This window comes from Rosa chinensis, chromosome 5 (genome assembly GCF_002994745.2).
Source record: "Rosa chinensis cultivar Old Blush chromosome 5, RchiOBHm-V2, whole genome shotgun sequence".
In the NCBI taxonomy this organism is placed as follows: Eukaryota; Viridiplantae; Streptophyta; class Magnoliopsida; order Rosales; family Rosaceae; genus Rosa; species Rosa chinensis.
In genome coordinates this window covers 11,809,948-11,836,621 of record NC_037092.1, presented here as the reverse complement: position 1 = coordinate 11,836,621, position 26,674 = coordinate 11,809,948, and the positions used below count along the sequence as shown (strand labels likewise).

The 26,674-nt window shown below is 37.3% G+C and overlaps 1 long non-coding RNA gene across 1 annotated transcript; it reads left to right on the top strand.

Moving 5' to 3' along the window:
• Positions 1 to 18,252: 18,252 nt before the first annotated feature.
• LOC121049057 lies at positions 18,253 to 26,403 on the top strand. Its single transcript, XR_005799232.1, has 3 exons — positions 18,253 to 18,345; positions 18,436 to 18,551; positions 26,363 to 26,403. It is a non-coding gene; the product is annotated as an uncharacterized LOC121049057 (long non-coding RNA).
• The last annotated feature ends 271 nt before the right edge of the window (positions 26,404 to 26,674 follow it).

The following is a 26,674-nucleotide window of genomic DNA, read 5'->3' as shown; positions in this document are numbered from 1 at the left end:
CGATCAAAGCGTCATCACCAAGTTTGAGCGGCACAAGGGGGAGTGTTGAAGGATATCGACATTGAGTATGCCTCTTCAAACTAGGGTTTAGTTCTAGAGTTGTAATAGGAGAGAATGTTCTAGATTTCCTAATTATATTCGGATTCTATTTCCTTGTATGATTATGTACTTTGTAAATCCCTATATAAAGGGCTCCTATTATCAATAATAGAATACACACAATTCTCTCATCAATCTCTCTGCAAATCATATTTTCCTTAAACACAAAGTTGATGACGCAGGTTCAAAGAAGTTCATTATTGGAAAATTTTTGAACTATAAGATGGTGGACAGCAAGACTGTTGTTAGTCAAGTTCCCGAAGACTGCATTTTTAAATGGTGAATTAGATGAAGAAATATATATGGAACAACTGGAAGGGTTTGTAGTAAAAGGTCAAGAAAATAAGGTTTGTAGACTTGTTAAATCCTTGTACGGACTTAAACAAGCTCCCAAACAATGACATGAAAAGTTTGATCACACAATGACTACACATGGTTTTAAGATCAATGAATGTGACAAATGTGTTTACATAAAGAATTTTAAAAATTCTTGTGTCATTATATGTTTATATGTAGATGACATGCTCATCTTGGGATCCAACTTAGATGTCATAAACTCCACAAAGAAAATGTTGAACTCTAAGTTTGGTATGAAAGATATGGGAAGAGCTGATGTGATTCTTGGCATTCGCATTCAAAGGAGTGCAAATGCATATGTTTTAACTCAATTCCACTATGTGGAAAAAGTACTCAAGAAATTTGGTCACTTTGATAGCAATCCTGCCGTAACTCCTTTTGATGCCAACTGCAAGTTCAAGAAAAAAGTTGGTGAAGGTGTATCACAATTGGAGTATTCCCAAGTAATTGGATGTTTAATGTACATTATGAATAGTACTAGGCCGGATATAGCTTATTCCATAAGCAGGCTTAGTAGATACACCAACAATCCTGGAAAAGATCATTGGGAGGCTTTAATAAGAGTACTAAGGTACTTAAAGTATACCATTGATTATGGGTTGCACTACACAAGATATCCTCCTGTATTGGAAGGCTATACTGGTGCTAATTGGATTTCAGATTGCAATGAATCTAAATCAACAAGTGGATATGTCTTCACTCTTGGAGGAGCAGCAGTATCTTGGAAATCATCAAAGCAAACGTGTATAGCACGATCAACAATGGAATCTGAATTTATAGCCTTAGATAAAGCTGGAGAAGAAGCGGAATGGCTTCGTAATTTCTTAGATGACATTCCATTGTGGCCTAAGCCTCTTACAACTATTTTCATACATTGTGACTGCACGTCAGCAATAGCTAGAGCAAAAAGCCATATATATAATGGGAAATCGAGGCACATAAGACATAGGCATAATACAATCAAGGAAATGCTCAAAAATGGAACTATTTCCATTGACTATGTTAAATCAAAAGAGAATATTGTAGATCCTCTTACAAAGGGTATACCTAGAGAGCAAGTAAAGTATACATCGAGGGGAATGGGTTTAAAGCCAATTCAATGAATCAAACTTGGCGGAAACCTAACCTAGTTGATTGGAGATCCCATGGTTTAGGTTCAATAGGCAAACTAGTTGAGTAAGATTCAAAACTTTGAACACACAACATAACTCATTCCTAAGATGGGAAAAGTGTGTGACCTGTGATGAAGTGAAAGGTTGAATTTAGTATTCTTAATGACACTAATCTCTTACATTTCAAGAGGAATATAGCAGGATATTCATAAATTAGGTGTCACCTATACGAGAGTAAATGTGGGGTCGCATTTATGAGAATTACATGGCTAAGTTCTCTAAACCTCTCATGAATCCGAGATTTGTTCAGGACCAAAATGAACACAAACGTATGAACTGAAAAGTGTAGGAAGTGATACATGTGATGCTTGTTGTCTTGATCTACTACAATGGTGAACAGTTCAAGATTTTATATCCACTGCGTCACCAAGTACGTCCGATAAGTATTCACTAAGGTAGGTTCAAGTCCAAAAGACACCTCTCATGATGCGTATCAATTCCAAATTTCTCTCGAAATATTTCATCATTAGTACAATTCTACCATAGTTCCTAATATTCATCTTTCTATTCAAATGTGGGGGACTGTTAGAGTTTGAATAGAAATCAGTTTTCATTTAGGAGGATTAGATCTGTCTCAAAGGGATCCGTCAAGGATTTTCTTCCTCACTCGGATCCATCTATTACCTCTCCAAGATCTGTCTAGAGGAGATTTCACCTCACTTGAATCTTCCTCAAGGAGATTTCTTCTCACTTGGATTTAACTCAAGGAGATTTCCAAACACTGCTGGAATAGAATTCAGTTTTTGACGGTTGAATTCAAAAGCACAAGTCTTATCAACTTACCTTTTGAATTTGAACTAAAGAGGTTATTGAAAGGCAACTTACCTCTTCAATTTAAACTGAAGAGGTGTCTCAAACATTATATAAACCCAATAGGTCTTCCTCTCCAAAATATAGATTTGTTCTTTTCCTTCATTCAGAGAAAAAATCACTTAGTACGTTCGCTAGAATCCAAGGTCTGGTGCTAGGCTCTTGGATTATCGATAGTTGTATCCTGGTGGACAGAAGCCTAACGGACTACAAGCACTGAGTAGGGGTGAAATTCTGTCTAAAGGACATTGCCAATTTGCAAGCCTCTATCGAATCACAAGTCAGTTCTCTTGCAATTACAATTCCTTTATTTCAGATACATATTGTGTATTGTAATCCATATACTATTGTATAAATTATTGCTATAATTATTTATATATTGTAGATGCATATTTTCAATTCATTGATATAAATCCAACAGGTTGCACTAAGAGCATTACCAAGGGGGATAACGATCCTCCATTTCCTATTGCATCCATAACTTGCAGGACATTATAGGGACGACTTGACTCAAGGTGGACAGCAACAGTGCGTACAATAGAAAATTAGTATAGACGACTAGATCGATGAGCAAAGCATTAGGCGCTAATTCCCCTAGTTGAACCCTCTAGTCGATCTTTGTCACTGTTCTCTTGTAGCTCAGGGTTTAGGCTTTATGTCCCCCACAGCAAAATATTACTATTAATATAATAAATGGAACCTCGCGTGGGGTTGAGCTTCCCAACTAAGTTGGGTTCCAAACCCCCTTTTTTTTTTTTTAAAAAAAAGGCCCAGCGCTTACTAGCAGTTATATATTGCACTTGCTTATAATCAAGCAGGACAAGCAGTACTTGAATCATACTACTTAAGTACTTCTACTCATTGCTGGAATTGATACTTAAAGAAGCTAGATCTGTGAAATTAATGGCGTCCTTACATAGGATGCTGCTTATGCAACTTTGTCTGATGGGACTGGTTGCAACTCAAACGCTGCCACCTCAAGCTAAGCCTTACTGTCTCGACTAGTTCGGTAATGTCCAAATTCCATATCCATATATATTTGGTATAGGTGATGGTTGCTACTTGCCAACAAACACTCGATTTAACCTCACTTGCAATTTATCCACCACTCCTCCATCAACACACTGGGCAGGTATTACACTCACAATTACTGACATTTCGCTTGCGGAGGGTGAGCTGCAAATTATCACTTTCATAGCTAAAGAATGTTATAACAAGGAAGGAGAGATGACGTATAGCAACAGCCCTTCTCTCCGCGTGTCTCCTCCTTATACCATCTCTGACACCAAAAACAAATTCTTCGCCTTCGGTTGCGACACTTATGCACTTTTCCAAGGCTACCGGGACGAAAAGAGGTTCCAAACAGGGTGCATGTCGTTATGTGACGACCGTGAGAGCATTTCAGACTCTTGCTCAGGCGTTGGGTGCTGTGAAACTGCTATCCCTACCGGACTCAAAAACGGTACCATCAGGTTGAGTAGCTACCACAACCATTCTTATATAATGGGATTCAACCCCTGTAGTTACGCCTTCATTGTGCAAGATGGCCAATTCAGTTTCTCTGCAAATACAAGTTTTGAGCATCTGAACTGTTAAACTACATGATGCAATAACAGAACACATCAACCACAAGATCAATTCATACAACTACATATCAAGAACAAATAAACCAGCTGCACAACATCCACACAAATCTACAGAATAGTTTTCCTAGTGGAACTAGGACTCCACCTGGATCAATAACACTTTGGATCCCTGTAGAAACAGCTTGGCCTAGGTTCGACATCTTGAGCAATTGGAACGAGGATGAATAGCAGCAGAACTGGAGCAAGAAGCCTTCTGTATTTCAACACCAAAAGCTTCAGAATGGGGCTGAACAAAATGCTAAAAACTGGTGATGAATACAAGGACTTTGCTCCCTATTTATATTGGCCAATAAACCCGAGTTGGACTCATCCCATAAGGAGTCCAATACTTGCTTCATGTTTATCTTAATAGGAGACTTAATGTTTATGTAGTACCCCGGAAATTCGTCATTATTTTCCGAGCATTTTCCAAAATCTAAATTGTGGTTATAGGACAGTTTCGTGGCTCGTGGACCGAGCGGAAGTGTTTCGGACGAATTAATTATTTGAAAAGTATGGTTTTAAGGGGGTGCAAAGGTTGACTTTTTATACATTGGGATTCTCCAAAAACTTCCTTCATGAAAGTTGTAGAGCTTGTCAATACGAGTTCGTGGACATGCGGAACGCGTCAATCAGAGTTCATATGAGAAAGTTATGGTCTGCGGAAGTTTTGGGAAAGTTCTATAAATAGGAGTTTCCACTTTTGGAAATTTACTATTTCCATTTTACTTTCACCATTCCGGAAAAAAAATCAGAAACGCTCCGTTCTCTCTCCTCACTCGCGTTTGACCCGACCCGAACCCGGTGATCGGACCAGGTTTTTCCGGTGATCTCTGGCGACCTCTAGCCTTGAAACCTGCACAGAACGATTCGCCTCTCTCATGTGGTCGTCTCTGTGGCAGCCTCTTGCGGCGATTCTTGGTGGAGGAAGTGCAGCAAGGCGGTGCAGTTTGAGGATTTTGGACCCGGTCGGAAATCCTTATTCCGACGTCAGCGAGGCTTCAAGTCTTCTTGGTTGAGCTCAGAGCAGCCTCCTTAATTGATCCTTGGTGGTTGTTTGGATCGATTTACGTGGAAGTTGGTTCAACTCGGATTGAACAGTGATCCACGGCTTGTGAGGTAGTTTTCGATCCCTTATGCTTGTTTTCTGACTTCGAGCTAGTTATGAAAATTCACAAGCATGCTTAGATGAAGCTTTTTGATGTTGGGAGTTTTGTGAAATAATGAGTTTTTGGCCGGCGGCGGTGCGCCACTGCCTGTGGCTGCGTTCCGGTTGTGTTTCGACCATGTAAGGGACTGTTTCTGGTATTATATATGTTCTACTCGTTGATACGAGCGTTTCAATATATAATATGCAAATTTTGGAGTTCGAATGGATTTGTTATGATTTTTACCATTTCGTGTCGGTGAAATTATTCGATCCGTGAGGATCTGAGCATTCGATCGACTTGTGGTTTGGACATATCAATCGTGGAAGTATTCCGGAGACATTGGGTGGTATCGGATGTGGTTTCGCGTTAATTGGCGTCACTTTGGGAATTTTGGTTCCATTTAGAGTTTCGAACATTATTCTTTGTGATTCGTTAACTGAATCAGAGTTGTAATTCCTTAGGTACGTGACGAGGTATTCTTTGGACAGCTAATTTGGGTGGTTTGGATGCCTTGTTCTGTATTGAAGACGCAGCGGGAGTTTCAAGGTGAGTAAATCTCGCGATATGTGTTATGAGCCTAGTTACCATATTGTCTTGGAGTTATGGGATTAACTATGACTATAGATGGTATTAGTGGCATTCCTGAGTGGATGACTACGTATATATATATTTACATGATATATATATATATATATATATATATATATGTTTTGGTGCAATTGTTGTGATATGGGCAGCATAGGACGTACTGAGTTCAGTATCATTGGAAATAGTGAAATTAAGTATTGAATCTTTGTGATGATTGATATCTGTGTGATGACCGGTGAAATCTATGTGATGATCAGCTGGACAATTGATATCTGTGTGATGATCAGCTGGACTATTGATATCTGTGTGATGATCAGCTGGACAATTGCTATCTGTGTGATGACCCTCAGGATCTGTGTGATGATAAGTAGAATGATGAATATCTGTGTGATGACCCTCAGGATATGTGTGATGATCAGTAGAATGATGAATATCTGCGTGATGACTAGTGGAAGCTGTGCGATGATCAGTGTGATGAATTTTTGTGATGATTGCCCTGTGAAGCTTGTGTAGGAATATTTGTGTAATGAATCGCTGAATCAGTGTGATGAATCTTTGTGATGATTGCCCTGTGAAGCTTGTGTAGGAATATTTGTGTAATGAATCGTTGAATCAGTGTGATGATTGCCATGTGAAGCTTGTGTAGGAATATTTGTGTAATGAATCATTGAAATCTGTGTGATGATCAGCTGCACTATTGATATCTGTGTGATGATCAGTTAGACAATTGCTATCTGTGTGATGACCCTCAGGATCTGTGTGATGATCAGTAGAATGATGAATATCTGTGTGATAACCCTCAGGATCTGTGTGATGATCAGTAGAATGATGAATATCTGCGTGATGACCAGTGGAAGCTGTGCGATGATAAGTGTGATGACTGCTCGGCAGTGGAGCTGAATTGTTATTAAGTTAACAATAATCGAGAAGACTGTTGTGATGGCCGGGGTTACCTACGAACGTCAGAGTGTGAGGTTACGATGATTACTATGATTTGAATTGTTTGACTAGTGTGACCTCCTGAACTAAATTATATGCAGGGGTTACCATGAATTGTTTTGCTTGTTTTGGAATGTGATTGTCTTGTTTCTTCTTGATTGTATTGATTAATGGTTTGATTTACCTTAAAAGCCATAGTGGTGACGAATTGTACTCTGTGGTGAGGATAGGAAGGTGAATTGTTGATTTTCACCTTTGATGTCATGATTGATGACAAAGGCTCCTAGTGGGGAGGAAATGAGCGTAGTTTGGGATTCGTCGTAGGGCGTTAGAATGACATCAAACATTGCTTGAGGAAGTCTTGTTTGATTGAATTTGTGTAATGGGACGCTAGTTGAGAATCTGAGCATGAGGCTGTAGTCACCAGTTGAGAATCTGAGCATGAGGCTGTAGTCACCAGTTGACTTATGTAGGCACGATATGGAAGATTATGGAATTGATGGCCGTAGGTGTGAGCTATGTGTATATCGTGTTTAGGTTGAGGTGACTTAAAAAATGTGTTTTGCTTTGTGGTTTGGAGTTTAGTCATACGAGCTTCATAAGAAATGTGTTTTGCTTTGTGGTTTAGAGTTTAGTCATACGAGCTTCATAAGCTTACCGGGTTTGTTGTGTGGCAACCCGGTGCACTATTCAATGGAATGATGTAGGGGTTAATCCTGCAGGTCAGGGTAATCGTGGCTGAAGCTGAGGTAGCGTGCTGGCAGCATCACGGTAGGAAGCATATGTTGTGACTTTACCGTTGTTATTACTTCCGCTGTAGTAAGCTCTAAGGAGAATTTACTTATTATTTTGTTGTTGACAATTTAATTCGTAAGCTTATGTAATATATGACTTTGTGGAGTAGGTCAATATTGACATAGTGGGTTCAGGGCATCAATATGTATGTTGTATAAGGGAAAAAGTTTTCTAGGTATTTGGTATTGATGGCTGAACGTTCACGCATGTATAATTATGGGTTTATATATCGATTATTATTTGTGTTAAAAAAATTAGGGGCGTGACAGTTTATCACAAACACTTGATGTAATTCAGGTTAATTACTAATGAGTTTCCTACTTCTATTGAAAGATATACACCTCAATAGATAACTAGAAAATAGAGTTATATTCATGTACTTCTTGTTATTTACATAGGATTAAATCAATTGGTTTTATCTCAACGTGATTCAGATAATGTTAAGTCCACATATTCTAACATTCTCCCACTTGGACTAACATTGTCTGCACACAACACAACTGAACCTATAACCCCATATAGACAACAAACTGAAGTGTGCATTGAAATACACAAAAACTCATAGCTCATTCAGCTTGGTCAATTTGCAAAAAATAATGCAGAACCTCAAACCAATTTTGATTAAATAACCAGATTGATTAAAGATCACTAACATCAAACACTACAACCACATAAGCTCAAGGTGATAATAGGAGCAAAATTTAGATAAGTATATTTACCTGCAATATCCAATGCTCATAGTCCAACAGAATGATTTTGATACTCAAAATCTTAACAGGAAAACTAAAACACTAGTGAACTGGTATTTGCTTAACTGAAAATTGAAACTGAATCTGCAGCATTCTATAATGCAGAAAAATTCACTTGATAACACACACAGACATTTTAAAGTTCAAAACCTGTAACCAACAGTAAATGCAGAAAACTAAAAACACATATATGAAATACCTCATTTTATTTAAAGTTTGCAAAAAAAAAAAAATTACAAGCCAAGTTTAAAGAATGCAGTAACTGAACCAAGAAACCTATTACAAAAACAAATTCTAAAAATTAAAAGATGACTCCCACTGAACTCAAGCCTCCAAATCTGATAAAATTCCCATGTTCTTGGTATGTTTCTGAAAGCTTGTAACTGACAATGCTTTAGTGAAAGGGTCTGCAAGTTGTGATTCAGTGTCAATATTCAAAACATTTATCTCACCATGCTTTACTCTTTCTCTAACAGTATAGAATTTTAAGTCTATGTGTTTAGAGTTGTTAGACCTTTTACTGTTTTTACCAAAAAATACTGCAGCCTCATTATCACAAAATATTTTTAATGCATCTGAAACAATTGGATGTAACGCTTTAGTATGCATTAAAATTTTTTTGATCCACAAGCCTTCACAGACTCCTTCATAAATGGCTATGAACTCAGCCTACATGGTGGAGGTTGAAATCAATGACTGTTTCATGGTTTTCCATGCAACAACCCCTCCTGCAAGCATGAAGATATAACCAGATGTGGACTTTTTAGAATCTGGATAATGACTTGCAAAATCTGAATCAGTATAGCCAACTAGCTCAAGCTTCTTAACTTGTCTGTAAACCAACATGTGAGATTTAGTTTTATGCAAGTATCTAAGTACTTTGTTTCCTGCAACCCAGTGTTCATGACTAGGATTAGACTGAAACCTAGATAAAATTCCAACTACAAATGATAAATCAGGTCTAGTGCAGACCTGTGCATACATTAGGCTACCAATCAACCTAGCATAAGGCTTTCTTTCCATATCAGACATCCTCCCCCCATTTTTAGAATTATTGTTTTTGGACAGTTTGTCACCCTTTGTCATGGGTGCATCACCTGATGCACAAGACTCCATACCAAATCTCTTCAACACTTTTGTGATGTAATTGTGTTCAGATAAGCCTAATAAGCCTTGTGACCTGTCTCTCTTAATTTCAATTCCTAAAACATAGGATGCCTCACCCAAATCTTTCGTGTGAAAATTTTTAGACAGAAAAGCTTTAGTATCTTTAAGCAATTTAATGTCAGTGCTAGCTAAAAGAATATCATCCACATACAGTATAAGAAAAATAAAATTATTCCCAACTGTCTTAATGTATACACATTCATCTACAATATTTTCTGAAAAACCAAAAGATGAAATCACTGAATCAAACTTCTTATACCATTGTCTAGAAGCCTGCTTAAGTCCATAAATTGATCTTTTCAGTTTGCATACATGATCTTCTTTTCCTGTTTTCACAAAACCTTCAGGTTGTTTCATATATATGACCTCATCTAACTCTCCATTCAAAAAAGCTGTTTTCACATCCATTTGATGCAGCTCCATGTTATAATGAGCTACTAGAGCCATTATAATCCTAAATGAATCTTTAGTTGAAACTGGAGAGAATGTTTCTATATAGTCTATGCCTTCCTTTTGTGTGAAACCCTTAACTACTAGCCTAGCTTTATGCCTTTCTACATTGCCATTTGCATCTCTCTTTGTCTTAAACACCCACTTGCAGCCTATTGGTTTTTGGTTTGGGTTTGATTTAACCAATTCCCATATTGAGTTTTGCTTCATTGACTCGATTTCAGCCTTCATAGCCTTCTGCCATTCTTCAACTTCATGGCTCTCAACAGCTTGCTTGAAGCTTGAAGGATCATTATCTTCATCTAGGATATCAGTTTCTTGCAGGTATACTATAAAATCACTCTCTTCCCCATATACTGGTCTTCTTTCCCTTTGTGATCTCCTAGGCTGGTGGAGTTTGTTCTTCTGCAGGGTTGTTTTCTAAATGGACATCATTCATAGGTTCATCTATATGACGTTCTAAGGCTACTGGTTCTTCTAAAGCTTGATTTTGGCTTTGAGTTTCTATATCTGCATTATTTGACTGAATTAAAGGCAAGATATTCTGTAAATTTTGATTTTCAGTAATTTCTTCCAACTCTAAAGACAAGTCTTCAAAATTAGTATTACTGAAACCTTCATCCAAAAATTTTGCTTGATGAGTTTCAAAAATTCTGGTAAAATTTTGAGCTGCATAGAACCTATAACCTTTAGATTTCTCACAGTAGCCAATAAAATGGCAACTGACAGTTTTGGATTCTAATTTCTATGTTAATGCATTTGGTAATTTGGCCTCAGCCTTGCATCCCCACACATGGCAGTGATGCAAGCTAGGTTTCCTTCCACACCACAACTCAAATGGTGTCTTGTCTACTGATTTACTAGGTGATCTATTGCAAATATAATTTGCAGTCTTAAGAGCTTCACCCCATAAAAATATAGGTAGACCTGTAGTGCACATCATACTTCTCACCATGTTTAACAAGGTCCTATTTTTCCTTTCTGCTACTCCATTTTGGGTAGGATTATAGGGAGCTGTGTACCGAGCCTTAATGCCATTTTCCTGTAAATAAAGTGCAAAAGGACCCTTTTGCTAGCCTGCTTAAGTGTGTTTACCATAGAACTCCCTTCCCCTATCAGATCTCACTAACTTTATTTTCTTCTCTAGTTGCAATTCAACTTCAGTTTTATAAATTTTGAATGCATCTAGAGCTTGTGATTTTTCTAACAGTAAATAAATATAACAGTACCTAGAAAAATCGTCCATAAAAGTGATGAAGTAAAAATTTCCACAGATAGTTTTGTGTTTAAATGGACCACATATGTCTGTATGTATTAGTTCTAATAGGCTTTGACTTCTTAAGGCCTTTTTCTTTATGCAGTTTGTCAATTTCCCTTTAAAACACTCAATGCAGTCATTTAGATCTGTATAATCTAATACAGATAAAATTTTATTCTTCTCGAGTGTTTTAGTCTTTCTTCAGATATATGGCCTAATCTTCTATGCCATAGATTTGCAGACTTCTTGTTGAATAAAATTCTTTTGGTTCCTGTGACAGTGTTATTCTTCATAGTGTTTTCATTATTTTCAATTAACATAATATCCTGTTGAACAACAGAACAATTTAATTTCAAATAATCATGCATAAACACACCACAGCCAAGATAATTTGAACCCTGAAATAATTTTATTCCACTAAAATCAATAACAAGTTTGCATCCAATCTTAACCAAAAGACCTACTGAAATCAAATTCCTTTTCAAGGAAGGAATATAATAAACACTATCTAGAAAAAGAAAATTTCCTAAGCCTAAATCAATCTTCAGGGTCCCAATGGCCTTAACTGCTACTCTCGAACCATTTCCCACACAGACTTGGACCTCACTTTTCTTTGGTGTCCTCCTGTTTATTAAACCCTGCAAGGAATTTCTTATGTGTATAGGTGAGCCTGAGTCTAACCAGTAAGAGTGAGATGCTATATTAACAAAATTAACTTCTAGGGAAAAGACAGAATTTGGAAAAGACTCACCCTTCTTTATCATCCAAGCCTTGAAACCACTGCAATCTCTCTTCATGTGCCCTATTTTCTTGCAAAAATAGCACTTAAAAGGTTTCTCAGCTTTAGGTTCTGCAGGTTTGCCAGGTACTTTAGTGGTGGTAGTCTTCTTGGCCTTAAGTTTGTTTTGTTTCTTCCACTTAGGCTTTTCAACTAGGTTGACTACAGTAGCTGGTTTGCCTTCTTTTCAGATTCTCTCTTCCTCTACTACACATATAGAAATCAACTTGTTCAGGTCCCAGTTAGATTCTTGGGCATGGTATGAGGTTCTCAAGTTATTGTAGGTGTTAGGAAGTGACTAAAGTGCCACATGCACAACCTGAGAGTCTTTAACTCCCATGTCTAAATCCCTCAGTCTCGAGTTAAGGTCAATCAACTCCATAATGTGCTCCCTCACACTTCCTTTTCCTGAAAACTCCAGCTCATTAAATCTTTTGGATAGCCTAGCAGCCTCAGCTTTGTCACTCTCCTGATACTTATCTCCTATGGCTTCTAGGAAATCCATGGCAAGCTCTGGCTCAATGATTGAACCCCTAACTGTGTCAGACATGGAGGTTCTTATCACATTTTTAGCTTTCCTGTTGCAGCTATACCACTCCTTATAATATTTCCAATCTTCTTCTGTGCTCTCAGTATCTAGCTCTAAGGGCTGATCCTTAATCAAGCAAAGATCCATATTTTGATGCATAGACAGATAAAATTCAACTTGGTTTCTCCACTTCTTATAATTCCAACCATTAAGCAACTGAATTTGGCCTATAGTGACCACATTTAGACCTAAAAACACCGAAAAATAAAGAAAAATAAGATTCTTTAGAGACTTTTATATGTGTGTTAACTTTTAAATAAAAATCATGTATTTGAATAACACAAAACAAAATAAAGTAAAAGACATAAAAACAGAAGCAGTCATTTAGCTTTAAAATCTTCAGATACATGATTAGTTTTAATAACACCCCATAGCTGAAATAACATTAAGTAATACCTTTATGGCATAAAACTCAATATTCTAAAGTTCTAAATCACCATACTGCATTTTACAAAAATCAGTCATTCCTTGAAACAGTCTATATCTTTGGACAAGAAAAGCTTCAAGGTATCTAAATAGATAGTTGTGATTACATATGATGTTGTTCTGCATTCAAAATTACACAGTGAACAACTTCTTTGGAAGACAAAATATTAGTGCAATTTCAAAGGCAGTAACACAAGTTTCAGTTTTGTTAACACTCAAATTTTGAAAAACGACAGTGAAGATTTGCTTTGTGCAAAACAATCAATATAATTTTCCAAAAATCACACAAAACTAAAATTAATAACCTCATGTTCAGGTTCTCATATGAAGTTATTAATTTGCATACATGCTATGAAAATAACAATTAATACTGCAGATTTAATGTTGGGAGACATATTCCTAATTGTTAACTACAGATTCACAACATACTTAAACAAACAATACTCAATCACATCACATCATCACAGTAACCATATAATTCTCAATTTCACGCTTCATATCACACGATTACAGTAAAGCATTCAACCATATATGCAGGATTCCATCAATATGCATGATCAAGCATTCCAATATGATTATGACAACCCTTTCCATATGCTAAACAGTAATCCATATGACAACCATTTCCATATGCAGAAATTGAAACAACAAGTTCTGAGATTCTCAATGAACATACCTTGGCCTCTGCTACAGCGCTGCAAACAATTATTTTTAGAGGAAGCAAAAGAAAATAAGTAGCAAATTTCAACCCTTCCACATGATCCAATCAATTCTAAAGAGGGGTCTTGAATCCCATAACTGAGAATTCATCTCAGTGAGCCCTAACTCAATCCGATCCCTAAAGCACAAGTGACCGTTATGTTCTAACGGTAATATTCTTTAACTGTTATAAATGATATGGCTATTCATGCAATAGGTATTGCTTGATGCATGCCATTACTATTGATTGGCGATTGACATGCTTCTAATTGGCGATTGACACATTCGTAATTGTATGAGTGATTGATGTTTTACTTTTTGTACACAAGATGTAGCCCTACATAAACCTCATAGTGAGATGAATAGAAGATATCTCATTCTCTGTGTCCAAACTCTCTCTCTCTCAAAAACTTTTCTGTTTTACAACACGTTATCAGCACGAAAAGCTCTAGAATTTAGATTGCGAGTTGTGGAGAAGAGGTGGTTAGTCATTCAATCAAGAGAAGAGGCGGATCATCATTCAAGCTCTTAGATTGGCTGAGAAGACAACCTTCTCAGTTCTGCACATATAAACTGAAGATTCATCCGCTCTTCATCAAGTAATGTTTTCCAAAATCTAATTTTATATTCATGCTTATTGAGCCTATTGATTGAACATGAAAAATCCTCCATGATGCATGAACCCTAAATTCTGATTGTTCTATTTGGAATATATATACCTGTTCATGTTTTGGATTGTTTGGACCTGTTTATGTTTTGGATTGTTTGGTTGGAAAAGAAAAAAAAGGTTAGGATTCTTGGATTTGAAGCATTTGGTCCAGTAGTACCATTTAGTGCATACCAATTAAAAAAAAAACAAGCAAAAAGAAAAAGGATTCTGCTGCTCCTGGGATTCGAACCCAGCCACAGCATGCATTAGCCTAGCACATTGTCGACCATGCCACTATGGCTAGCTAGAATTTATCAACACCATTTAGTATTAATACTGCCAGAAGCAGATTCAACTCCATATAATTGGTGATTGATCAATTGATTCAATTCATGTTTTGGTTTTGGTTTTGATTGATATTCATCCAAAATAATTACCATAATAGTTTCACAATGTAATCATTTTAATATTGTATGTTACGCAATATGAATTATGCCATTATAATTCCTTAAGCTAGAAGCATTATGGGCTAATTTATTACAGGATTATTACATAAACATTATGCCAGAAGCATTTGCCCTTATTACCTATACGAAATGCCAGAAGCATTAATGGGATTTGAACCCAATTCCTTAGGTACATAATCGCTACATTAATTTATTTACGTTACGATTTAATAACATATATTGAATTTGGTTATGTTATAATTGTGAATATTAAATGAGGCTGAGTCAGAAGCTCAAAATCAAGACCAAAGTCACAACAACAAACCCGAGCCAGAAGCTCAGGCCCAAGCTACAAGGCCAGAACAGAAGTTTGTCACATGTTGCCATAACAAAGGTTATGAATCTTCTCAAAGTAGGCTCATCCAGTTGGATGCGATGTCTAGGTAAGGTTCAGATGAGGTTGTGTACTTAAGAGAGCCTCGCTCCACCTAAACCTCATCTTTCCTTACCTAGTCGTATTCAATTGGAGTTACCGAAAGGGTTGAGTAATAATTTTTCATTCTTTGGCAGACCAACCTGAGCCCAGCAGGCCCACTCTCCCTCTGCGAGACCTAGCAGCCTAGCAGGCCTCACACACCATTTGACTTACGCATGAAAGCCCGGGTCACAAGCTTGCAGACTAAGCCCGATAGGCTTCACTATCAAGCCCACTCCTTCTTTGCACTACTACAAAAATCGAAACACACAACACTCATCACACAACAGAACCAAAATCTGCTATTCTGTGTTAACACCAACTCTATCATACAACGGAACAAATCTGTTTCTGTTGTGTGAATGCAAGGAAATTGAAAACTTTTTTTTTAGGAAGACATTGCACAACTGAGTTAAGGATTTTATGTTGTGTAAGTGTGAGGCCTAGAATGGAGGGAAATGAGCATATGATTCCCTCCGAGAATGAGCTCAACAAAATCCAATTTGAATTATACACACAACAGTCTTTTGTTATCTGTTGTACAACGAATTGTTGTATGAATTTTGAAAAATCCCACTAGGCACACCTAGTGTAAGATGCACAAATTTATACAACAGATTGTCATTGTTCTGTTGTCTGAGCATGGAAGAAAATTGCACAGCGCGGGAAAGTTTCAATTTGATGAAACCTATGTAGGCACAAGCGGCAAATTTTCCCTCCTAGCCTGCTTTGTCATTATATTGTCACACAACGGTCATTTTCATCTGTTGTTGGAGAAACTTAAGACAAATTGGACTCTCCCACCAAACATCTTAATTGAAGCCCGACAACCACTCTTATTCCTTTACTTTCCCACAATTACTCCCACCAAACCCACAATTGCGTGCTCTTACTTAGCTCCTTCCAATTCAACACAGCAACCCATGCATGTACTCTTACTCGAAACCGAATCCAAAATAGCCCGCAACCAAAGGGAAGAATTAAACCCTTGAAATCAAACCCCAGGAATCAAACCCATTTCTCTACTAAGATCCCTACTACAATTTGGATATCGATTTGGAAAATTAGGGCTTCGATACATTGTTCTTCAGGTTCGTAGATCTAAGGTCTGTTTCAGTTTTCTATGTTTTTTTGAATGAAAGAGTTAGTGATTACAACGGATTGAGGGTTTGTTTCAGGGTTCGGTTCTAATGGTGGACTGAGGTTTACTCGTTATTGCTTTGGAATTTCTTTCCCCAAGAAGGTTTGTTCTTCTTTCTGGTTTCTTCTTCTTCTTCAATCTGGTTTCTACTTTGGATAATGTAAGTGGATTTGTGCATATTTCAGTCTGTCTTGACCATCAACCACCATTATCTCTCTTTGTCGGACTGTTACTTCATCGATCGACGTTATCAAGAGCTGATTCCAGGTCTGCTTTACTTCTCTGGTGAAATTTGGGCTTTTTTTGCAAGAACGTTCTTGGGTTTGTTCTTCTTTCAACTGGGTTTCTCTGGGTTTACAGGAAAAAGTTTAAGAGGTTGTTATCCTCTCTCAGTCCTCTCTCATAGTCTCTCGCGACATATTTGGGATTTGGATCTCTCTCACTCTGACAAAAGGTTTGTTTACAAAAAAGACTTTATCTTTGTTCAAATGATTCCTGGGTTTAGTGGGTATAGTGCTAAAGGTTGAAACTTTATGTATTGTTCTTCAATTTTCTTGTTTCTCTGTGTAATTTGAAGTACAAATTGTGGGTAATTGCAGTTTTGTTTCTCTGGGTTTATAGGAAAAAGTTTAAGCTTATTCTTTTAGTGAAGTCTTTACCAGAATTATGGGTAATGCTGTGAGCAATGGGAAGTTTCTGGTTCAGCCTCACCTTATGTTTCCCTAATTACTAAAATATAATTCAATTAGCTGTAGTTGGTTGTTGAAGTTTGAAACTTTAGACATGGCATTGGTCAATGGGTTTCTAAGCAAGATAAAGGAGAATGAAATAAATGTCTTATATATTGATTATGTTCTGAAGAGTAATCATATAGTTTAAAATGTGTAGTTTGTGATATGCTGCTGGGAAAATTCGTCAAATTCTGGATGTGCATAGGCTTTATGAACATTGTGTATGCTCAAATAATCCATATTTATGGTTCGACATTGCTTTCTGACGTTATTGCATATTTGGAATAGCAAATTTAATAGTGATTAATATAGGCTTCATATTTTTCTCACAATTACCCTTAAGTTTGTGTTGGTATTAAAGCTTTAAGCTATTGAATAGTTGCTGCAGATTTGGTACAGAAGTGTATGTTATGCGTTTCTTTGTGAAAACCAAAAAATTGATGTATTGCTTGAGATTACTCAATTGTATAATAGTGTTTATCCATGGCATTATGTTTACAATAAGTTGATGACATACAGCAATCTTCCTGTTGATATTATACCTACTTATTTGTTCTGATTGTCTTTACGTCTTCCTTTCAGATTACGTACATTTCTTTCACTGGAAAAAGGAACACCATTTGCTGATGACCAGCTCACTTGAAACAGAAACTTTCTAACTGTTGTGCCTGTTGTGTTGTAAGTGCTTTAAGCTTTCATGTATGTTTCGAAAGTACTTTAAGCTTTCAAGTATGTGATTAACTTTAAGCTTTCCAAGATTTTTTGCTATTAACTAGCTTTATCCAATCAAATGTGTGAATAACTTGGCTTTGGATTAGGTATGGCCACTTGATGGCTTTGTATTAGTGGATGATTGACTAAGCATAAAGAAGATTATACTGTTGAAGATACATCTGAAATTGAATTATCTTTGTGTGAATTTTTTCCTTCAATGTTCTGATCTTCTTCTATGTTTTTATTTCAATTATTTCATCTTAAATGAAAGACTGGGTTTCTGCTCTGTTACTTTTGTTTTTGTTCTAAGTTTAATATTAGACGTTGTAGGAAACTTAATTATAATTGTTAATGGATTCTGATTCTGCTGTGAAGTTAATTTCTTCATTTTGGGTTGGACAGGCTGAGCTTCCTTTAGTTGGAAATAGTGAGAATCTAACTCAAATTATTGTGGGTTTCAGTGTTTCAGTCACCTCTCAATTGTCCGAGTTGCGTCGACCTTATTTCTCCTATTGGAAGAGAAGCAACAAAGAAAAGGTTCAATTTTCTTTTTTTTCTGGGTCATCGCTAATTTCTTCCTCCTATACTCTATGATTTTCAGTTCCTTTCTAATTTCTGGAATTTCAGGAAGCTTCGTGTGTGAACCCAAGCACAATCTACTGGTCTAGATTTTGATAATCTGAGAGCTTTGGACACTAGCAACGAATTCGAAGCTTTGGCACTGAATTTTGGTTGTGATTCAGGTACGATTCCATTTCTTTGGCAAAACCAGTTATAATATTTATGTCATAGTTAAAGTATTATCACTATTTCCTTATCTTGTTTTCTTGAACCCTGTGGATGTAGTGATTTCTAGAATTGTCAGATAATAGTTGTCTTTTACCCAGTCAATCTATTCTAAATCCAAGAACTTGTGTCTGTTATTGAATTGCTGTGTTTACAGTTTGGGGATTACTACATGATACATGAAGATCATGTTATTTTTGGTTGCTTGCTTCTGATATATTTGTACTACTTGCAGATACTGTTATTTTGCTTGTTTGTTTTTGACAACATGTTTCTTTTGATAAATTATGTATTTGCCTCTGTTAATTTTAGAAGTATTGTAAAGCATGAAAGACAACTAGCAATTATTGCCCTTTCATTAGCCATATTTCAAACATTATCCACTTTGTAATAATGAGAAAAACTGGATTAATATTTGTCTTCCTGTTTGGGTGCATTTGTATAGTCTGTATGCTGAAGGTATATTGGATAAAACATAATCTTGGATTGGTATCTGTTTCAGTCCATTGCACACCGAGATTCCCTGTTCCAGTACCTTTCAGTTTAAAAGAAACCAACAAATTTAAATGTGTGTTTCTGTTGATATATTTGCAATTAAGTTTGTCTTCTTATTTGCTTTTCTGTTTTTGCGTAGTATAAATGGATAGAACATGGATGGTTGCGGATAGGAGATCTGGTCAATATAAATTAGGGGTGACACAGTTCTGTAAATTTGCCTTGGAAAATGCTAGAGACCCTAACCATATTCCCTGTCCTTGTACAAATTGTGGAAATGTTGACTACTTTTCCGCTGCTGTGATAAGGGACCATCTATTTGTGAATGGAATTGATGCTAGTTATGATAGATGGAATGAGCATGGGGAGGCCTTATTAGACTTAGGAATAGAGGAATATACTGATGACGCAGAAGCAGGTTCAGATTCACACAGTTCTTACTCTGTGAATGGCAATGAGATACCTGAACATGAAGCAGGGTTGGGTAGTGACGCAGAGATGGAAAGTGATGAGTGTAATGAGTTTAGACAGTTTGTCGATGACGCCAATAAACCGTTATATCCCGGTTGTGATATTCACACAAGGTTGAATGTTCTAGTAAGACTTTATAACTTAAAAGCAAAGCACGGTATGAGTGATATTGCTTTCTCTGAGTGGTTGGTTGCCTCTACGGAGTTTCTTCCAGTAGGTAATGAGATACCTGCCTCTGTCTATGAGGCAAAGAAGACCCTGAGTTCTCTAGGAATGGATTACACTAAAATTCATGCCTGCCCGAATGATTGTATTCTGTATAGAAAAGAGTATGTTGATGCAACTGAGTGCCCTAGATGTGGTATTTCAAGAAGGAAAATAGGTAAAAACTCCAAAGAGAGGGAAGGTGTACCTGCAAAGGTACTTTGGTACTTTCTCCCTATTCCTAGGTTCAAAAAAATGTTTCAGTCAAAGGATACATGTAAGAGTCTGACTTGGCATGCTACTGACAGAAAACGCGATGGCTTGATGCGTCATCCGGCCAATGCAGCTTCGTGGAAGTTAGTAGATGATAAATGGCCGAACTTTGGTTCTGACCCTAGAAACCTGAGACTTGCATTGTCATCAGATGGGTTCAATCCTCACAGTTCATTAAGCAGCAAGTACAGTTGTTGGCCTGTTATTCTAGTTGCATATAATCTACCTCCATGGCTCATAATGAAAAGGAAACACATGTTGTTGACTTTATTGATTTCTGGGCCTAAACAACCAGGAAATGATATCGATGTCTACTTGGAACCTTTGATAGATGACTTAAAACTGTTATGGGAAGGAGTTAGTGGAGTCTACGACGCAAGACAAAGTGAATACTTTACTCTTAGCTAGGGGTTTATTATTCTGGACAATCAACGATTTTCCAGCTTATGGTAATCTTTCTGGGAGTATAGTTAAGGGGTATAATGCATGGCCTATTTGCCTTGAAAAAACAAAACCAAAAAGACTAGTGAATTTCTGGGAGTATAGTTAAGGGGTATAATGCATGGCCTATTTTCCTTGAAAAAACAAAACCAAAAAGACTAGTGAATGGAGGGAAAATGGCCTACATCGTGCATAGGAGGTTTTTAGGAAGAAACCATCCTTATCGAAGGCAAAAGGCTGCTTTCAACAACCTTCCAGAACATTCTCCCCCTCCTGTTCCTTTGAGTGGTGAAGAAGTATTGCAAAGAGTGGAGCAGGAAGTTCCAAAGTGGCCTTTTGGGAAAAAAAAATCCCCCTCCTCCTTATAAGGGTGGGGATGATGAAACCCGGCCTTGCTGGAAGAAAAAGTCTATATTTTTCGAACTCGAATACTAGAAGTTTCTCCCTGTTAGGCACTGCCTTGATGTGATGCATATAGAGAAAAATGTATGTGATAGTCTTATAGGGACCTTGCTGAATATTCATGGAAAAACAAAGGATGGGGTGAAAACTCGGTTGGATCTAGTCGAAATGGGTATTAGATTAGGATTGAAGCCTGATCTCGAAGGTCCCAAGAAGGAGCGCTTGCCATTGGCAAGCTGGAACTTAAAGGCAAATGAAAAAAGATGCATGTGTGGGTCTTTTTTTGGTATGAAGGTTCCTGAAGGATATTCTTCTAACATATCAAACCTGGTTTCCATGGATGATTTAAGGCTTAGTGGACTTAAATCCCATGATTGTCATGCCTTAATGCAACAACTCCTCCCTGTTGCCATCCGTGGTGTACTTGAAAAGCCGGTCAGAATTGCTGTGATAAGGTTGTGTCTGTTTTCTAACGAAATCTGCAGCAAGACTATCGATGGTTCAAGGCTGCCAAAAATCCAAAATGAACTTGTTGAAACATTGTGTGAGCTGGAAAAGTACTTCCCCCCATCCTTTTTTGACATAATAGTTCATCTAACAGTTCACCTAGTTAGAGAGGTGGAGTTATGTGGACCGGTTTGTTTTCGATGGATGTATCCCTTCGAGAGGTACATGAAGATCTACAAAGGATATGTTCGAAATAGAAATCGACCAGAAGGTTGCATTGCCGAGTGTTATATTGCTGAGGAGGCGATTGAGTTTTTAGCAGAAATGTTAGTCGACGACAAGACTATTGGGATCCCAGCTGGCCCTCGCACAGTAGACAAGCCTACCTCAGGTGCTACAATTGTTAGTGTTTATGGCAAAGTATTTGACGAAGCTCATCTCTGCGTGCTTCAAAACACGGATGAATTCAGAAGCTATTTTGAGTAAGTAATATCCCTCTTTCAAATATTGTGATTTATGTTAATATTTCATGTAAAGTAAACACTAATCTTCCCTCATTGTGTTGCTGTCTTATTGGTAATTGTAGTGAACACTTGGAATATTTGAAGAGGGAATTTCCTAAATACAAAAAGAATGAAAAGTGGCTTACGGACAAGCAAAACAAGACGTTTGCAGATTGGTTGAAGGAGAGGGTAAGTCCCAATAGTAACGATGTTGGGAATATGCACTAATCATATTCCAGGTGACTTATTTTGAGTTGTTGATTCAAAAAACTTATTTTTATAGTTTTTCGCATGTTGCTGTTCAACTTAGTGAACCAGATGCTAACATCCCTGAGATTGTCAGGTGGCTTTCAGATAAACCGAGGAATGAAGTATCGAAGTTCAGTGGTTACAGAATTGCGGGAGTGCAGTATAACACAAGGAAGCGCGATGATGTTAGATCGATGCAAAACAGTGGTGTCTACTTGCTTGCTAAGACACCACAAGTAGCTACTGCTAGGGATAAAAGGCCAATTATTGATGATATGAGTTTCTATGGTGTGATTACTGAAATCTGGGAGCTCGATTATGAAAAGTTTAGGATCCCGATCTTTAAGTGTGATTGGGTAGAGAATAGTAAAGGTGTGAAGGTAGATGAGCTTGGGTTCACGTTGGTCAATTAAGAAAGGTCATTTAAATGACACTTTTGTGTTGGGAAACTGTGTTCAGCAGATATTTTTTGTTCAAGACCCTGTAGATCCAATGTGGTCAGTAGTTCTAAGAATGCCTACTAGGGATTACAGTGACTTTGAGGTTGAAGATGAGCTTGGGGACACTGTTATTGCTCACCATCCTATCACCACTATGATGCCATCTATTGAGTTACATGGTAACTTAGCGAACGAGGAAGAAGTGGGTTACATGCGGGAAGGGGAGGAGGATATAATTGTTGATGGATAGTATAGGCAGTTTATTTTCTATGAGTTTAAGTTGTTATCCCATATCAATGCCTTCTATGTAAGATTGTACTTTCGTTATTGTTGTTGAATGAAACTGATTGTGGTTCATATATTTCATGTGATTACTGAAAATGAAGGAAGTTTTTAGTTGCTTGCCATATTATCACTATTTTTATTGTGTGCATTATATCGTGCTTATATTGATTACTGAAAGTGTATATTCTGGTGTACAAGTTACTAATTAATGTCTCATGTATTTTTTGTAGATAATGGCGCGATCTAAATCTGCCTCAACACCGAAGAAGTCAAAAGATAAGGGACTGAAACTGAAGAAAACTAAGTCATCAAAAAAGTCACGTTCCACATCAGCTGATGCATCCATTTCTGATAAGAATGGTTCATCTCACAGAAAGGATGAAGAAACCGGAGGTCTGAAGCTACTTAAGCGGCATTGTGTGACAATGTCCCGTATTTCAAAGCGCAAGAGCTTAAGGCAGAAGAGAGTGGTTCTCTTCAACGTAAAAGGGACTCCATGTGGGAAGGTAGCAAAGGAAATGCAATCATATATTGGTGTCTTAGCTCATAGAAAAATACCAATCATAAGGACAACTTGGAGGACCAGCAAAAGCATACCTAGATGTGTCACGGCTGAGGAGAAAGATAAAATCTGGTTACGTGTGCAGGTATACATTATTCTACTATTAAATTATTAATGGAACTTATTCCTATGAAATCTACCTTTCGAGTTCTGACCTTGAGTTTCTGCCTATATATTATTAATGATGGGTGAATTTGACCTTTTTGTTTATCTTCCTATCACTTAGTCAGAACTGTGTTTGTGTACACAGGGGGCATTTGAGATTGGTCCTGAAAAGAGGAAAATTGTACTGGAATCAGCTTCATCAAAATGGAGGGAGTTCAAGTCCCGGCTTACAAGGCATTACATTATGCCTTACTTGGATGACCCTGAATCCTTAAAGTTTCCTCCAGATGATTATAGATTCATCAACAAAGATCATTGGACCCAATTTGTGGCTGAACGGACAAACCCAAAATTTCTTGTAAGTTTTACATTAAGATTGTTGTGTTAAGTTGTTATATATATATATATATGTGTGTGTGTGTGTGTGGTATATGGTGGATTGAGTGCATATATTTTTCAGGAATTGCATAGGATTGCACAAGCGCGGCGTGAGAAAAATAAGTATCCCCACAGAATGTCCCGTAAGGGGTATGTTGGATTGGAGGAAGAGCTGGTAAGTTAACATAATTGGATAGGTAATTTGTTAACTTAGCTGTTAATTTATCACCACAAGTTTAGTAACTCATATTTTTGCTAGTCTACAACAATGGATGAGGAGGAAGTTGATAGAGCAACACTATGGATTGCTGCACGACAAACCAAGCAGGGAACCTTCAAGGATGAAGGGACGAAGCAATGCGCTGACAAAATTGTGAGTATAATTTTGTGAAGTTCAATGTGTACAGCTGCCCTTTTGTTAACTATTATGCTTATTTAATATTTTGTAAATGTGAGCAGAGGAACTTGAAGGAAAAGATTGCTAGTGGAGAACTAAGCACTAGTGGAAGTGATGATGTGTTAACCTTGGCTTTGGGCACTCCTGAGCATGGTGATAGAGTGCGAGGGGTGGGAGGCTATGTGAATCCCTCATCTTACTTTCCCTTCCATAAACGTAAAAGGGAGAGCTTCCAAGAGACGGTTCGGTTAAGTGTACAAAAAATATTAGAAGAGGAAAGAGATAAGATCATTGAAGAGGCGAAGCAGCAGGCAATAAAAGAAGAGAGAGAATTTTGGGTTCGTAAGTTAGCACAGATAGAAGCAAAGATAGATGCAAGGGAGGTTGGGAAAGCAGCTAGTTCTCCAGCAGCACTAGAGAAACACATTCCACATGGATCTGCGCAAGGTAGTTGTTCACAGACCGCATGTCCAACATTTGATGAAGCTCGATGTGGTCAAGTGGGAGACGAAGTATTAAATCTTGTGGATGGAAAATCAATTCGTAAAGCTATTGATGTAATTGAGGAAAGGGTATTGGGATGTAAAAACAAAGTTTCAAAGAGGAAGGAGTGTGATGGAAAATCTGTTTCCAACTCCAAAAAAGAGGATGAGCTAAGCAAGTTGAGTGACCAAGAAAAGAAACAGGTGGCTGATCATGGAGTTCAGGGACAATTAGTTGGAGAGAAGTTGGTTAGTTATTTAAACAGTTGTCTATATTTATTGCAAAGTAGTATAGTTTTTATTGATTGTGGACTATGCACACACACAATGTATATATCTATGTTTGATTTTAAAATTCCAACTTTTTTGGTTGTTTCAGGTACAAGGAACTGAGATTGAGGCAAGTTCGCATTAGGTTCAGTTGATCATATTGTAGCTCTTGGCACTGTTGTGGAACACAATGGCCCCTCCCAAGTTTGTCATGGTTATCCGCTAGGGGATAGTAATTTGCGTGTTTCAGTCTCTGTTGCAATTGAGGAGAATGCCTTAGTTCCATTTCCTGTGGGTGATGAAATATGAACTGTTAGGCAGGCCATGGGGAGTTGGGTAGCATGGCCGAAAGAGCTTGTCATAATGTCACCTGTGAAGGTACGTAAGTTCTCGTAATAATTGTAATATATATATCCAAACATTGATCTGTTGATATTCTATTTGCTTAAGCTTGCAGCATATAAGATTTGAAAATTTTATATTAATTATGTATGTGTAGAAACCTGAGAAAAGGAGAAAAAAGAAAGTGGTACAAGAAGACGATCACTCTGAGGATGAGTTTAGCCTACAATCATTGGCAGCTTCATTACCAAATTCATTGAGGATGTTGTGCATGTGGGGTGAGGTTGGATTCAAAGATGGGAAGGCTATCACCATTCAAATTGAGGCTGAAGTGTTTGGGCATGCACGGAAAACATTTATACTAGGACAAGACGTGCGCATAATTGCAACCATGAGAGAATTGACTGGTAACTGCATAGTCATATACCAGAGGTAAATTTCATGAATCTATTTCTATTAAGTACCAAAAGTTATCTGATTGGTGTATCAATGTGAATAATCTGTTGCTGGATTCAAATTGATGTATATGCTTGTAATTAGGTAGCTCTATGATGTCCTGAGTCAGTATAAAATGTTGGATATGGTTGCTTTTATTGACCCTGCGATGATTGGTGCAATTGGGTGTGGGAAAGGCCAGGAAAGATCCCAACATATAAAGGAGATGCTGATATTTGCAAAACCTGGACAGATTTTCATGCTGCCATATAACTCAGAGTAAGTATCGGCAACTTAGTATTAGCTATTGTTATATATGTAATACTTTGCTTGTAGTTATACATATGGGCCGTTGATGAAAATCTGATTATATTGTTATATAGTAAACATTGGGTGCTGACTATTGTCGATCCCGAATAAGAAATTGTCTATTTTATGGATCCTATGAAGCGGCGATTACCCACTGGAGAATGGGTTTCCATTGTTAATAGGTAAGTGATCAGGAATATACAAGTTTGAATAATGCATGTTGGGGTAGCATGGCTATTTCTTAAAACCTGATTGTGTGTGCGTGTGTTCTGTTTTAGTGCAATATCCATGTATAATGCACACAAGGGCAGAAAAGGCCGAAGTTTGCCTCTATGGAAAAATTTGTCGGTATGTACATTTTCGCTATGTTAGATTCTGGATTGTTTAGAAATTCGCTATGTTGGATTCTAAAATTTGCTTATAAGTATTGTGGAAGAAAATTTGGATTAGGTTCCCATGATTATTAATTTGGATTCTTTTTTTTTGCTATTATGGATTTACTGCTTTTAGGGTATTCCTCCTCAACCTAGCAGCAAGGAGTGTGGCTACTTTATCATGCGATACATGAGAGACAACATTGAGGATAAGGA